This window comes from Rhinolophus sinicus, chromosome 16, assembly GCF_057876585.1.
Source record: "Rhinolophus sinicus isolate RSI-liver-muscle chromosome 16, RSI-T2T, whole genome shotgun sequence".
Lineage (NCBI taxonomy): Eukaryota > Metazoa > Chordata > Mammalia > Chiroptera > Rhinolophidae > Rhinolophus > Rhinolophus sinicus.
In genome coordinates this window covers 180,903,375-180,919,267 of record NC_142516.1, presented here as the reverse complement: position 1 = coordinate 180,919,267, position 15,893 = coordinate 180,903,375, and positions in this window count along the sequence as shown.

Sequence of the window (15,893 nt, the reverse complement as noted above, 5' to 3'; positions counted from 1 at the left end):
ACACTTGAATTTGTTCAAATATGTGAAAAATACAATTGAAATATGTTAAAGTATGAAAAGATGTTTTGTTTATTGAGCTCTAAAGATAATATGGAATGGAAAAATACCTTCAGAAGTTTGAATTTATAAAGATCTTCAGTTGGCTACATGTCCCTTTTCTTTCTCTTCTTTTGCCATTACTCTAGTGAAAGATGAATGAGGGAATAAAAATACCAAATTCAGTTTTTGGAGGATTACGACCCTCCCACCCCCTGAAAAAAATGAAGGCACACATATTCCGTTTTAAATCAAACTTTTTGAGATAACTGTATATTCACATGTAGTTGTAAGAGATGATTTAGAGAAATCCCAGGTACCCTTCACCTAAATTCCCCTAAGGGTTTATCTTGCAAAACTATAGGACAATATCACAACTAGGATATTGATATTAATACAGTGAAGGTACAGAACACTTTCATCACTACCTGAATTTCTCATGTTGCCCTTTTATAGCCACATCCTCTTCCTACTTGCCTGTCTTCTCCTTAACTTCTAGCAACTACTAACTTGTTATCCTTTTTCATAATTTTGTCATTTTAAGAATATTATATAGAGTAATAGTGTATGTGACCTTTTGATATTTGTTTTTCATTCAGAATGAATCTCCACGGATTCAGACAGTTTTTAATTAGTTCTTTTTTTTTTTTTCTTTTTCCGTGTTTATTGCTGAATGGTATTCCATGATTTGGATGTATCGTATGTTTGTTTGACCATTCACATGTCAAAGAACATCTTGGTTGTTTCAGGCTTTGATTATTATGAATGAAGTTGCTATAAGTACTAATGTACAGGTTTTTGTGTAAAAACAAGTTATTTTTCTGCAATAAATCCCCAGGAGAGCAATTGCTGGGTTATATGATAGTTGTATGTTTACATACCACGACTCACCAATCAGAATGGCTGTTATAAAAAAAAAAAAAAAAAATAGTGACAGCACCAAATGCTGATGAGGATGTGAAGGAACTGAATCTCTCATACATTGCTGATGAAAAGATAAACTCATATAACCACTTTGGAAAACAGTTTGGCAGTTCCATCAAAATATCAAATCAATTTTAAGTCAACCATTTGGGATCTCAGGACAGGCTCCCAGGTTTCTGGAATTTTAGAATTAAAATAATAAGTGAGAATAACAGCTTCTACAATTTTCATTATTATTTAATCCTACCAGTAAAATTTGTGCAGACCCCTAAATACACACACACAAAGACACACACATACACATACACACACACATAAATGTACATTGAAAAATATATACAAAACATACATTTAAAATGCATAAAAATAAATGTTAATCAAATATTTAAAAATTGATTTGATTATTCATTATTACTACAATCCATTGGTTCACTCAGTAGAGCTCTTAGTGTTATTCCCAGCTGTGGAAATACCCTACTTAGAGCCACATAGCAGCTCAAGCAGAAAATCTATGCATGATAGTAACTGAAGTCAAAAACCTGTATTACCAAGCATTCCTCTCTTGGTCTCTAGACCACTTGGCTTCTATGAGGATATTAGAGTGTGAGCATTGACCCTAAATGGTAGAAGTTGATTCTCTTATGAATTCTGGAGAAATCACAAATCTTCTGCAAAAGTCTAAGTCTTCAGCATCAGCAACAGCAACCAACCAACCATATAATTTATGGAGTGTCAGCTGCCATTTTGCAGTGATAATATGCAGAAACTTATTGTAGGTCCAGTAGACCTAAAATAAATCTTAGAGCTATTTTAAGGCTAATTGCCCACCCTAAATGCTTTTCTGATGTATTACTTTCAGAGAAAATTAGTCACCTGTTTTGGGGTTTATAGAAGTTTATGACTATTCAATTCTGTACATATTGATTTCTTTTAAGATATAGATTAAGAATTATAACAGATGAGTTGGAGTACTTTCATGCCAGAAAGAGATACCGAGACAATATTTTCAAATGGAGAAAGTATTCCTAGCAGAAGAGAAGTGGGTAAGGAAGTTTGGAGGCAGTGCAGAGGTAGCCATGTTTACCCAACAGCTCATATCAGTTCTGGGGACTCCTGTGGCTGTCCTAAAGAGGATATTGGCTTAAATAAGTGTGTGAAGATAGAAGAATGATTATATGTTTATTTTTTGTGACAAGTAGGGACTGTGTCTTCATTTGAAGAGAGGTCAGGTAACCACAGATCAACCAAAAAAACTGTACTATTTCCTATATGTCTGGACTGTTCATCTGAGCCTTCACTAAAATAGTCCAGTTTGAGTAACTTCTAACTTGAGACAGTTTTCATAACAAAGCCACAAGCACCTATAAAATCTTCAAAAGGAGCTGATGTCTTCATTTTTAGGGAACAGATCCAAATGCCTGTGCTCAATAAAGATGGTGATTTGATATTTTCATGGGATCATGATGAGCAGAACAATCTGGAAATGACTACAGTGGTTTTTTGTGTGTGAAGATTTCCAAGAATATTAGAAAAATGGGAAATAGGTTTCGTAATTGATTTAAGAAAGCCCAAAGGAATGTGCCTACTAGGTCTTCACAAATTTAGGGGGAAAAATCAGTAACAGAGATCCCTGTCCTACTTAGAAAAACTCTAATCAAAATTGCTCCTAAGGCAATCCCTGAAGTAGTACTGAGAGGACCATTATCTTGGTTTTCACCAAGAGTAAGGGGGTCATATCAAAATTATTAAAGGCTTCACATTGTTCTGGCCTTGTTAGAGAAATTGAAACATTCGCTAAAGTACTAAAATTCTCCAAAGAGTGCTCACGTTGAAATAGGGTTACATGAGCACACATAACTAAAAGACCCCACATTAATGGGATATATATCAAGGGATCTAGTACCAGTCTAGATGTTGAACCTGTTAATATTAAATTTAGGAAGAAAAAAAAAAAACTGTCTTCAAAGTAACTGTTATTTATGCAATAATTCAGTGCTCAGACTTTAGATTACTTTACCACAACACTCCCATCCCCCAAGAAAAGCATGCTGAACGATGGGTGCAAATACAATCCAGACCAAACAAATGCCTAGATACCAGCTATATTGGAAAATGAAACTGGACCACCATCTTACACCATACCCAAAAAACAATTCAAAATTGATTTAAACTTGGATATAAAACTCTCAGAGGAAAACATAGGCATTAAGCTCCTTGACATCAGTATTAAAAATTTCATTCATTCATTCATTCATTCATTCATTCATTCATTCATTTATTTATCTATTTATTTATTTATTTTTATTTAAAACCAAAAGCAAAGGTACCAAAGCAAAAATGAACAGTGAGACTACAAAAAACTAAAAACTTCTGCACAGCAAAGCTGCCATTAACAAAATAAAAATCAATCTATGGAAAGGAGAACATATTGGCAAACCACCTATATGATCAGGGGTTAATATCCGCAGTATAAAAGGAACTCCTACAACTCAAAAGCAAAAACACAGATAACCCAGTAGAAATGGGTGGAAAACTAGAATAGACGTTATCTGAACAAGACATAAATAAATGGTCAACAGGTACATGAAAAGGTGACCAATGTCATTAATCATCACAGATATGCAAATCAAAACCACAGTGAGATGTAACTTCACCTTTGTTAGGATGTGTGTTATCAAAAAAACAAGAGATAAATGCTGGTGGGGATAGGAGAAAAGGGAACCCTTATGCATTGTTTGTGGTTATGCAAAGTGGTAAAATCACTATGAAAAATTATTTGGAGCTTCCTCAAGAAATTAAAAATGGAATTGCCATATGATCCAGCAATCCCACTTATGAGTGTATATCCAAAGTAAACAAAATTGCTATCTCAATGTAATAGCTGTGCTCCCCTGTTCATTGCAACATTATTCACAATATCCAAGGTATGGACACAACCTAAGTGTCCATTGATAGATGAATGGATAAAGAATATACACACATACACATTGGAATATTATTCAGCTCTAAAAAAGAAAGAAACTAAATACAATTTATACCACGTCTCCCTGAAAATAAGCCCTAGGTGGACAATCAGTTGTAATGCGTCTTTTGGATCAAAAATTAATAATACTCATCTTACCATTTGCAACAACATGGATGGACATAGAGACCATTATGTTAAGTGAAATAAGTCAGTCAGAGAAAGACAAATACCGTATGATCTTACTTATATGTGGAATCTAAAGAAAAGAATAAATGAATGAACTAATCAGAAACAGTTTCAGAGACATACAGGAAAACCTGAGGGTTGCTAGATGGGAGGGGCGGGGTATAAAGGGGAAGGTGAGGGGATTAGAAAGCACAATTGGTAACCCCAAGATTGTCACGGGGTTACGAAAGTTAATTTGGGGAATGTAATCAACAATGTTGTAAAGATTTTGTAGGGTATCCAATGGACACTTGTCTCATTAGGGAGACCACTTCAGGGATAATGTAGATGCCTGATCACTGCACTGTACACCTGAAGCTGAAGATGAACAACAATGAATGTCAACTACAAGTTTATATATATATATATATATATATATATATATATATATATATATATATATGTAGATGTCAGAGGGATAGTGGATGGGGGAAGGGGGGTTGACACAGTGTGAGGGATATAAATGATAAATGTCTAACTATTACATTGTTTTGCGCACCTGAAACTAATAAAAAAATGTAATAAGACCCAGTCTTATTTTACTATAATATAAGACTGGGTAACATAATATAATATAATATTACGATATAATATCGGGTCTTAAATTAATTTTTGCTCCAAAAGATGCATTACAGCTGATAGTCCGGCTAGGTCTTATTTTCAGGGAAACATGGTACTAACATAGACGAAACCAGAGGGCATTTTGCTAAGCAGCATAGGCAGATAGAGAAAGACAATTACTGCATGGTGTCACTAATAAGTAGAATAAGAAAAAATACTGAACTCATAGAGAGTAAAACGGTGGTTGCCAGTGTCTAGGGGATGGAGAAAGTGGGGAGAGCCCGGTGAAAGGTTACAAATGTTGTAATAAGATGAGGGTCTGAGGATTTAATGTATGACATAGGGACTATAGTTGGTAGTACTGTATCGTATAATTGGAATTTGCTAACAGAGTACAATTTAAGTGTTCTCACCCTAATAAAAAGAAAAGAGTAAATATATGAGGGCATGAAACTGTTTAGTAACTCAATGGGTTTCCTTTCACAATGCATACTCATACATATATATATAAAATTATCATGTTTCACACTTTAAATATATTACAATTTTATATTTCAGTTATACCTTAACAAAAAGCTAAAGAAAAGAATGTATAGTTTACAAAGTGATTCATGGTGAGGGCGGGGAAATGGAGGAAATTTCTGTAACTCCTCAATTTTGTTGTATCCCTAAACCCATCATTAAAAAAAATTAATAATAATAGGAAAATCTTCAAAAATAAACAAAAAACAGAATAAAACATGTATTTGTTAACATGCTTAGGATGAGAAAAGTGAAAGTTTAGGAGGGTACATGTCAATGGACATTTAGTGTTCTTAGAAAGGATACACAAGGTAAAACAATTAATGGAGGTGCTTTTTCTATAACAACTATAAACTGCTAAACAACATATCTAGATATATATGATAAATAGATATACATGTAGATACATATGTGAATGTGAATATCTCTATCTATCTATCTATCTATCTATCTATCTATCTATCTATCTGTCTTATCTATCTATCATCTACTCTCTGCCTAAGAGATGACAGGTTTTCATAGGTAAAAAAGTAGAATTTCATTATTAGGGGTTAAGGAGCAATTGTGACAGAAACAGAAGTGCCAGTCAATACTTAGGAGACACAGTAGTTAAATTTCAGGGTATAACCTTGACAACATTTATAGTTTTCATGAAGGTAACCAATGATTGTATCATGAATGATCTGACTCTAATCAAGTGAGAAAGTTTAAGGAATTAGCAGTAATCAGCCAATTTCTTTATGCTCATTAGTTTAGCTAACATGTTTAAGTTATCAAATAGTTGGTGAACCAGAATTTTGCCTTTATGAGTATTGGATTAGGAATACCCAATAGTGACATTTTGCATGTCTCTAATGCCACGTCATGACATTACTGTCAGTGACCTCTTTACCACTGAAAATAGTGCTATCAGTGTCTCTAAATCTAATCAGATTAGAGCATCAATCTAGAATTCTAGACAACTCAGAAAAAATTTAGAAAACTCACCGTCAAGATTTGGTTCCTTTAGAACCACTCCTGCTACTAAAATCTACATCAGTCAGTGTCCTCCAATGAAACAGTACGCGCGCGCGCGCGCACGCGCGCGCGCGCACACACACACACACACACACACACACACACACACTAGCCACTGCTCTATTTATAAAATATGTATAGGTCAAAGGACGGGAAGCATATATGACAAAAATTCAAGGATCTTCAACTTCAGTGAAATTCCTAGAAACCCAGTGATACCCCTTCTAATGTGAAGTTGTAACGTCTGTGTCCTAATGCAAGCAAAAAAGAGTAACAATGCCTAATGAGCCTCTTTGGATTTTTGGAAGCTACATGTTCTCCTTTGGGTTTACTGCTCCCAGTCATTTATCAAGGAACCCAAAAAGCTAATAATCTTATATAAGACCCAGAACATAAAATCCTGTGGAGATGAACAAGGAGAGTATCAATATAGAGGCAGAGAAGTTAGGTCTCAATAAAGGGAGGATGAATATTAAATGGGATGAAGTAACTGAAGTTGAGGAGGGATCTACATGAGGGTGTGGGACCAACAGGAAGCAGTTAGACCTGGATGAATTGGGAAGAAAGGTCTAGATGAAGAGCTGAGTAAATTTTACATTGTGAATTTCAAGGTAAAGCAATTATTGTCAGGTGTAAGAAAGGCAGCTGGCCAAAAAATATAATAGATTTTTGACGCGTGCACTGAAATTCTTGATTATAAATTCTCACAATTTCAAGAAAGTTTGTACTTCCTATGGCAGTTCCACCTAGGAGATGAATTTAATTATTTTATTACCTAATAACCTAGAAGGATTTTTTGTTTTCCAATGGCAAGATAGTACCCCATCTCCATAAGATTATTTTGAAATGAATGTGGTGTCAAAAGTTGCTTCTGAATTTCAGAGTGTGTTAACAATATACAAAAAGACATGAGCAATGGCTTGGTAAAAGCAATTCAGATTTTAGCAGTTTGATTGCCTCTCATAATGTAATCTTGTTTGTTACACTTACAATGTCCTGGTGTTCCTGAGCTGTGTGATCATATCACCTGTTTAGAGGAGCCCAAAGAAGGAAAAGATGTTGTGACTTAGTCAAAATTATTCACTCTAAACCAAGAAAAGAGGGTAAGTCGGAGAATTTCTCCTACTCTGCCCTAGCCTAACTCAAGCCTAATTTAATCTGGGGAGATACAATTTTACATCTAAATGACATAGAATGCAGATTGTTTTTTAAATAAGTGTACTTCAAAAAACCTTTTTATAAGTCACATTTGTAAGTAAGTTTCATGCACCTAGAAATTCTCTGAAAAATTTTCAAGTCAGAAAATACTGACCAGACATGTTAGTGTTTTATGTTCTTTCATTCCTTAATCCTCAAAGTTTCTCTTCCATTAACAAGTAAATAATTAGGACAGAGAGATATATTAATTGGGTAGCAAGAAAAAAAAAATCTTATAATCTAATATAGGTTTTCAGGAAAGACCTATATTAGTTTTTTTTTATTAAAGTGTGTTAGATGAACTTCATTAATGTGCGTGTGGGTGTTTTGTTTGTTTGTTTTCTTCATGGAAAGATAACCAAAGTCACTTAATAAATTGTATTCCTCGTTCTGAAATTATAATATCAAGATTGTCCTAATAAAGCATTTGTGTAGCCAAAAGTTGCTGTTAATTAAATGTAACATCCAAAGGGACAGATGCAAGTAAATTAAAGAGAGAAATCTATCTGATAAGAAATAGATGTTTGAGACTTCATATTTTCAGAGGCTACTGAATCTCACTAATACACAAGCTTCATGTGAGGATAAAAGAGGGTTTCCTCTTATGTGTATCAGAGGCGGGTTTATGAAAGTAGCTAGGTAAGAAAAATAAATTCATTAGACATAAGAGATGCTGCTTTCTTTAAAACTGTATCTGCAGTAACATGGCTCTTTAGTGATTATTTGAATCTAATACCAGAATTTACCCAGGAGCATGACATTTGTATAGCTCCTGCTTCAGTGCTGTGGACCCAGTTTTTAATGGGCATGTCCAGGGAAAATGTAGCTGTTTATGTAGTATACTGCTATAGAAAGCTCTACAGGTAGTCAGTCACTTACCAACCTGTAATAAGAAATGAAAACAATTGATATGAATTTATAGTAATATATATCATAATGTATAGAATGTATAGTAATATATATATTATATATGTGTATCATATATCCTATACACAGGTACCTCTACTTTCTGAAAGTTCATGTTATACCGTTTCATTTTTAGGAAAGATCTATATTAGTACCTGTTTTTGATAATCAAAAGAAATCCAAAGAAGATTTTTGCTTTTACAAAAAAAAAAAAAATGTTACTGTACTAATGTAGATCTCTTGTAAAAGCAAAGTGATGTAACACAAACTTTCAGAAAGCAGCAGATATTCTTCCCTTTAAGCATTCCGGCTTACAAAGTTTTTTATAAGAGCATTCTACCTTCAGATAGCAGGGGAAATCTATAATATGAACAAAGTTAACAATATATATTTGTGTGCATATTTAATATACAACCTGTGTCCTCTCACATATTTGCACATAGGTAGAGCAATCCTTATATAATGAATACTACATACATTTTCAAAATTATAAGTTTTACCACATTGACCCAACCAAAAAGGAAGAAATGCCTATAATCCTATTAATTTTTCAAATCATTTTTGCAACACAAGGTCTCTAAATATATGGATGGTCATTTAAATTTACATCATTTGTAAAACACTCGTTTCCTAATATGTATCTCTCCTCTAACGTATTGCATCACAGCACTTGCTCACTGGACACTACGCAAAAATCCAGTAACAGATAAAAGTAGAAGCGAATCTAAATGTCTGGTTTCCTGGGGGTGACTGTCTCTGTAACCAGTAGCTATAAAACAGAATGTAGCACAGCTAATCATCATGGGCGATTAAAGGAACATTTCACAAGTCTTCATACAAGTACTCTTTTTCTCAGAGAGAAATACCTTCTGGAGTTAGAGATTGCCTACCCCTGAAAATGTATCGCCAATTATAATAGCAATATCACTCCTAGTGTAGTGTCAATTGAACTAAGGAAGTGTCCATATCCAAATATGCAATTAAATGCACTAATTTAAAATACACTAATTTGGATGTATAATTTTTTTAAATGCTGAAGTTGAAGATTACCCTTAAAATACACGTTTCCTAGATACATACTTGTTACATGACCAGGACAAGTATGCCATATTTAGGTGAATTAAATTCCTCCAATCCTCCCAGACATTATAATAGAACATACACCCACTTAGTAGTAAATAATGAGTATGCTCCCTTCCATTGGGAAGTCTATTAAAGTTCTGTGTATAAACTTATTGTTAAACTATTTTGAATCATGTCTGTGAGCATAGAATTACTGAGTCTCTCTGAAATTTTCTATAAATCAAATAGTCAAACTAGTCAAATAACATAGAATTTTTTCTAGCAGACACATGAAGAATTTTAGTAAACTATTTTTCACATTGGTAGTGGAGTGTAGAACGTGACTTGAATAACATTATGAAAGGGTTATTTTGGCAAAAAAAAAAAAGCAAACAAACAGCAAAAACGCTTAGTTCACAAGGTTGAAAACAATGAAAATGAGTAGCCTTGGTTTCATGCTATTTCAGTAACTATGTACACAATCCAGTTCCATTTTGTCAAGGATATGGGACACCTTAAAGCCAGGAAGATAAACTGGATAACATAATAAAATGATTTAATTCCACAAGTTTTAATGAATCGTAATAACAAAACAAAACAAAACACAAAAAACAATGGAAAACAAATAAAACACAAACAAAAAACAAACTTCTAAAATTTCAAATACTAAGTATATTTATCAAGTCCTGGCTGAGACCAGGTGCATGAGAATGCATGCCAAAAATATTAAGTTGAAACTTACAGAAATGCCATTTTAATTAGTCAAAAGAAAGAAGATATTGGCAATTTCATATGTTTCAATCTCATATAGTCCCATAAGAAATGGTGCACTCTGAACTGAAAGGTCACAGAGAAATCATCATGTCTAATTTTCAATTTTTAAGTGAGGAAAATGAGTTCCATCATGATGACATGACTTACCCAAGACCACAAAATAAATGACGGGCATACATAAATATTGATCCCAGTAAGGTAGAATTGAGTGGAAAAACATAACAATGTTTATGCCAAAGAAATTAATCTCTTTAGAAATAATTTAGGCAGTGTTTATTGGTTTATGATGTGTTTTTTGAGTGTAGTGGGTAAAGAGAGAGACTATACTAAAGGTATTTATATATCTGAAAATATACTTAAATGTATCTATTTTAACTACACTAGTTTGGAAAATGTGATTATTAGGGTAAAAGGTTAACATTGTATCCTTCCTTAGTATATTTAAAATTACATAACATAGAGGTGACACTGAGTTTCTTAATTTATTCTGTTATGCCAGCTTTCATGTTGAAAAAAATAAATTTATTTATAAAACTGTTATTTATTTACTGATACCTATGAGCAAATAATTCCATAACAATACTATGGATAGAAAATATTTAAACTCTATCCTTAGTTCTTAAATGTGTAATAGGGTATGGTTTTTCTTAACAAGATGCTCAACCAGTATAAACTGCTCACTACTTGCTTCAGAATCATCTCAACCAACCAAAGAAAGAAATCATGGAAATAAGAATAAACTCTGAGGTAAAGTCTGTGAGACAGATGATTTCTTTGAAATGTTTTGATTGGGAGGTAGATTCTCGAACTAGATATATCTGTGAGAGAATGATACAGGAAAAACAAAAACAAAAAACTTCTATTCTGTGTTTGCTTCTTTTCACCTTATTTGAGGACATTCAGAACCTGTCCTTTCAAGTGATATCTTGATTGTCTGCTTTTAACATAGGGTTAAAGAGACATAGGGTTAAAATCAGGGCAATTCAGAAGGTGTGAAGCTAAAGAAAAAAATAAGTGTGCATTGACTGGCTTTGTAAAGCCCATTTTCTATGTCTTACCTTCTCTATACACGAGGCTGAGAAATTGAATCACAGATGGTTGTTCTTACATTTGGATGCATGCTGGAGTCACAAGCACTTCTTCTTTTTTTTTTTTTAATCCCAAGCACAAGCTGCATACCATACCAATTAAGTCAGAATATCTGAATGACAGTGTTGTTTTAGGCTCACCGTATATTTCCAATATTCACTGGAAATTTGAGAAACCCTGGTAAGAGATACCTCTTCCTAATATTGTTTCTCTTTGGAAGACTGAGAGAAAAATCACCCTCCAAAGAAGGTATTTTGTGAAATGAGGAAGGATACATATTGTTTTCTCATGCCTGGGCTCACTACTCCATGAGTGATTTTCACCTAGTCCTTTGTTGTGGCCATAGGGTTAATACAGACTACAGTGTATAGTTTGATCCTTTTCCAATTTTTACTGCAAGAAACAGGATCCCACAAATATGTAGTCATGGGAGGTGGAATATAGCATTAGGCAGATAGTGAGTGGTATTGCAACAGCTCTATAAGATGTCAGAGGTGTAATAGCATGGGGGAGAGGGGTTATCACTTTGTGAGGGGTGTAAATGTCTAACTATTATGTTGCTTTGTACATCTGAAGCTAATAAAAAATAAAAGCTACCCAAAGAATACATTTATTTCAAAAGAATCAGTGATGGATCAATAACAGATTCAGTAAGAAGAAAATGTTTTGGCACATTTGAATAACAAATAATAAAACTTCACATAGTAAACACAATAAAAGAGATGTGTTAAGTAGTACTGACTATTATATATAAAGAGAAAAGTGGTTTTAAAAACTACCAAACTAAAATATAACAAAGAGTGCAATGAGGCCAGAGCTGGCTGCTTGTGAGTGTTGGGGGTGTTCGGTAGGGTGGGTTCCCAGTTAGGGTGGAGCAACAGAGCTCACCAGAACAATCAGATTCAGATTTGGCCCCAGCAGGAGGGCTCAACAGAGGAAAGATGGTGCCCACTTGCCAGCTTCACAGGAGGAAGTTCCTTTCGAGGGAAAATGGCACAGTGGTCTGCCAGCCCTTGCCTTGAAGCCATGCACCTCAGCCTTCCCCCGCACCCATATCTCCGACACCCTCCAAGTCACCATTCCTCTGCCAGAGCCTAGGGTGAGTGCCTGCTACATAGTGAGTCTGTGCATGGGCCGTTTAAGATGACGGCTGCGTTCCCCCAGCCTTTCGTCCCACCCAGATGGTCAGAGTCCCCACTATTTCACACAGCCAGGTTTTGTGGGTGCTCCTCTTCCTGGCATCAGTACTCTGGGCTAGGGAGCCTGGAGCAGGGCTGGGGTCTTTTGCTCTTCCAGGGAGAATCTCTGCATCTGAGGTATCCCTCCTGATTCTCAACCACCAAACGGAGGTGTGAGGTCAGCGCATTTCATGTCAATGTTCCTCCTACCAGTCTCAATGTGGCTTCTTCTTTATATCCTTAGTTATAAAACTTCTGTTCAGCTAGACTTCAGATGAGTCTCCAGTTTGAATATTCTATCATTAGGTGTAATTTTAATGTGTTCACGGAAGAAAGCAGGCCACAATGTTTATCTTCTGCCATCTTGGATCTCCTCTCATTAAGCGTTTCTTAAGGGTAGTCCCAGTGTCTTATTTAATGGATAAAAAGAGTATACAATATGATTGGAATTAAACTAGTCCATAGAGAAAAGCTTCAAACGTTCATAGGGTCTTAAAAGGCTGAAAAATTACTTATGAATAGTATGTATATATCCTGAAATAGTAAATGAATTTCAGGAAATAATAAAAACAGCAAGTTTGAATAGACGTTTTCAATCCTTAAGGCTTCAAGAGAAACTTTTTCATCTCTGTTGGTTGTATACTCTTTCTCTCTCTCTCTCTCTCTTTCTATCTACAACATAGTCTCAGACTAAATTTGTCAGAAAAAAAGTGAAAACAGAGAAAACATTATTCAGTAGTAAATTATTTTATATTTAAGTTTACATTCCCTAGATTATGAAATTATCTTTCTTGTAGCTATATAGAGGGTGCCAAAAAATGTATACACATTTTAAGAAAGGAAAAAACTGTATTAAAATTATAATACTCTATATCCGATAACAAAAGATGAATACAAGTCACGTTTGACTTCTCCAATTACAAGAGGTGTTCAAAGTGGTTACCATTAATGTCATTTTAATGCAGTTTTTTCCTTTCTTAAATTGTGTATACTTTTTTTGGCACCCTCTGTGTATGCTTTAACATAGTAATCAAAATGGTACCACAGAGACATTTCAGTACATGCTTTTGTATTCTTAAATTTATGAACGATTTTCTTTTATTAATTTATCTTAAGCAAAAGTTTTGATGTTGAACACTTATACAGTATGTAAATTTACTATAGTCTCAATTGTTTACCTGTCATTCTTAAATATGCCAAATACTTTAAATGGAAATGTAGCAATATAGGCCAATATAAGAAATCTCTAACCTGAGCCAAGAGGTTTCATTTATTTTTATTTCTTTTTTCCTTCGTGGAAAGCATTGTATAGTAATAAAACAAAGCTTGGGAAATGTACTCTTATTTTATAGTTCTTAGGTAGGTCCAATACCGGAATCTAAGTTTTTCTGAAAGAAGATATATTGAGTTACCCGATTATCTAAACCTGTGTTGTGTGATAACAAGAGTCAGATTGACAGTAAAAACTGGAGAATGTTTTGTATTTGGTTTTGGATTATATATTCTATTTTCTCCTGAAATGGCTTATCTAGTTGTGTTCAGATCCTCTCCTTGAAAAAACACACACTTGTGTGTTTTTGTGTTTTTGATTTTTAAATGTTTATATATTAAGAGTCTCAGATCAAATGAAGTGACAGTAAAAGAGGTTTGGATATTAGATACATAAATGATTAAATTTAAACCTTTTCGGTCCCCAGTATCACTCACCTCTCATTTATATTATTTCTGAGACAACCATTAATATTTTCACATCTTATTTTAGAAATATCTCACTGAACAAGGAAACTGTATTATTAAAGTTATGTTCTGTTTGGGAGAAACATGTTAATTTTACAGTGAAAAGGAACCAACAGCAGAGGAAATATTAAAAGTAAAAAGATATAAGGAATCATAACCCCAACCTGTCTATTCATACACACTTTTACACTTATACCTAAGGGTCCCAACCCGTACATAAATATATAAATTAATTATATATTTAAATAAGTTCCATGAATACTCTGTAATATAAATTCCATGAAGACTCTGATTAATGAACTAGTGGGTTGCTTGGGACATGAAGGCAGTAACTTTAATAGGCAAACACTGACACATTAGCATTCAGTGATATCTTCCTGCCAGCAGAAACCTAATAAACAAAGAAGTATGCAGGAAAAAGATAAAAGAAAGACAGCATATATTGAAACAATGCTTTTCAAATCTTTCGGAGATTTTTCTCTCTAATGCTTGCTTTCTTTAATGAAATCAAGAAACTGCTGTGACTTACCTAAAGAAGCAAAAGTTATATTGACACAGGGTTGTTTCAAATTTCATTTGCCTACAGCAAGGTTTTGAAATTTACTAAAACTGCTTTATGGAACATAAGAAAGTAGTTTTCCTATTACTAGTAAATGTCACTCATAGTCTCACTGATCAAACCTTCTCAGGAATAAACTAAAAGTTTATCCTATTGAAATTTGCCTTACATTTTTCTGATGTCAGAACAGAGTGTGTGCATATGTATAGTCATATATATGTATATACACACATATATATGTATGAATACATATATGAAAATATATTCATATATGTATGAATACATATATGTATATATATATATTTCATCGCATGCATTTTTTTAATCTTGACTTTTTTGACAGACATTTCAAATTTGTCTCACGCCTCAATTTTAATCATCTTAGAAAGCCATTATCTTTGTTAACTTATTTGCCTCCTTTTGTTTGATACATGGCTAGTAATGAAATATCTGCACCCCCTTCTGGATCCTTCTTTTATACATGGGTTAGCTGCTTGCAAATGGCTTGGATTTTGTTACAAGTTGAGCTTCTCTTCTAGACATATTGTTTGTGGGAAAATTCCCCTGATCATTTTACTAATTGACCATAGCCAAAAGACAATTTTGATATTGTAACAGTAGCTGTGCTTGCATTTGTATAGTGTGTGTATGGTTGTGGTATGGCGTATGCATGGCACGTGGTTGATTGTGTATAGGATTGTGGAATGGTTCTTTCTCAAGGCTTTTTATAAGCCAAAGGACATAAAATAGCACGGTCGCACTCCAAATGCATGAAGCCAGTGGAGATAGACTGTAGTGAAGGTTTGAGCCTCTAGGGAAGAGAATGCACGTCTCACCAATGGGTCACTTCATTGTTCTCTTCAGACGCTGCGGTAGTTGTCTAATTTAGTTCGCAGGTTTTCAAGAGGTTCTATAAATTCAATGTGTTTTTGTGTTTCTAGATTTAAAATAAATTTTGGATGTAGCAAATGTATTTTTTTTTCTTAATTAAAATAATGTTTTGGCTTGACAAGAAAAATCTCTCTCTAGGCCTGATAAATATGTGGGCTCCTGTTTTTTCTTTCTCTTCTAAGCTTCATTCAGAACAGCTTCTGTTTTATCAAGTCCTGACAATCCTTGATGGTATTACACTAGGTTCTCC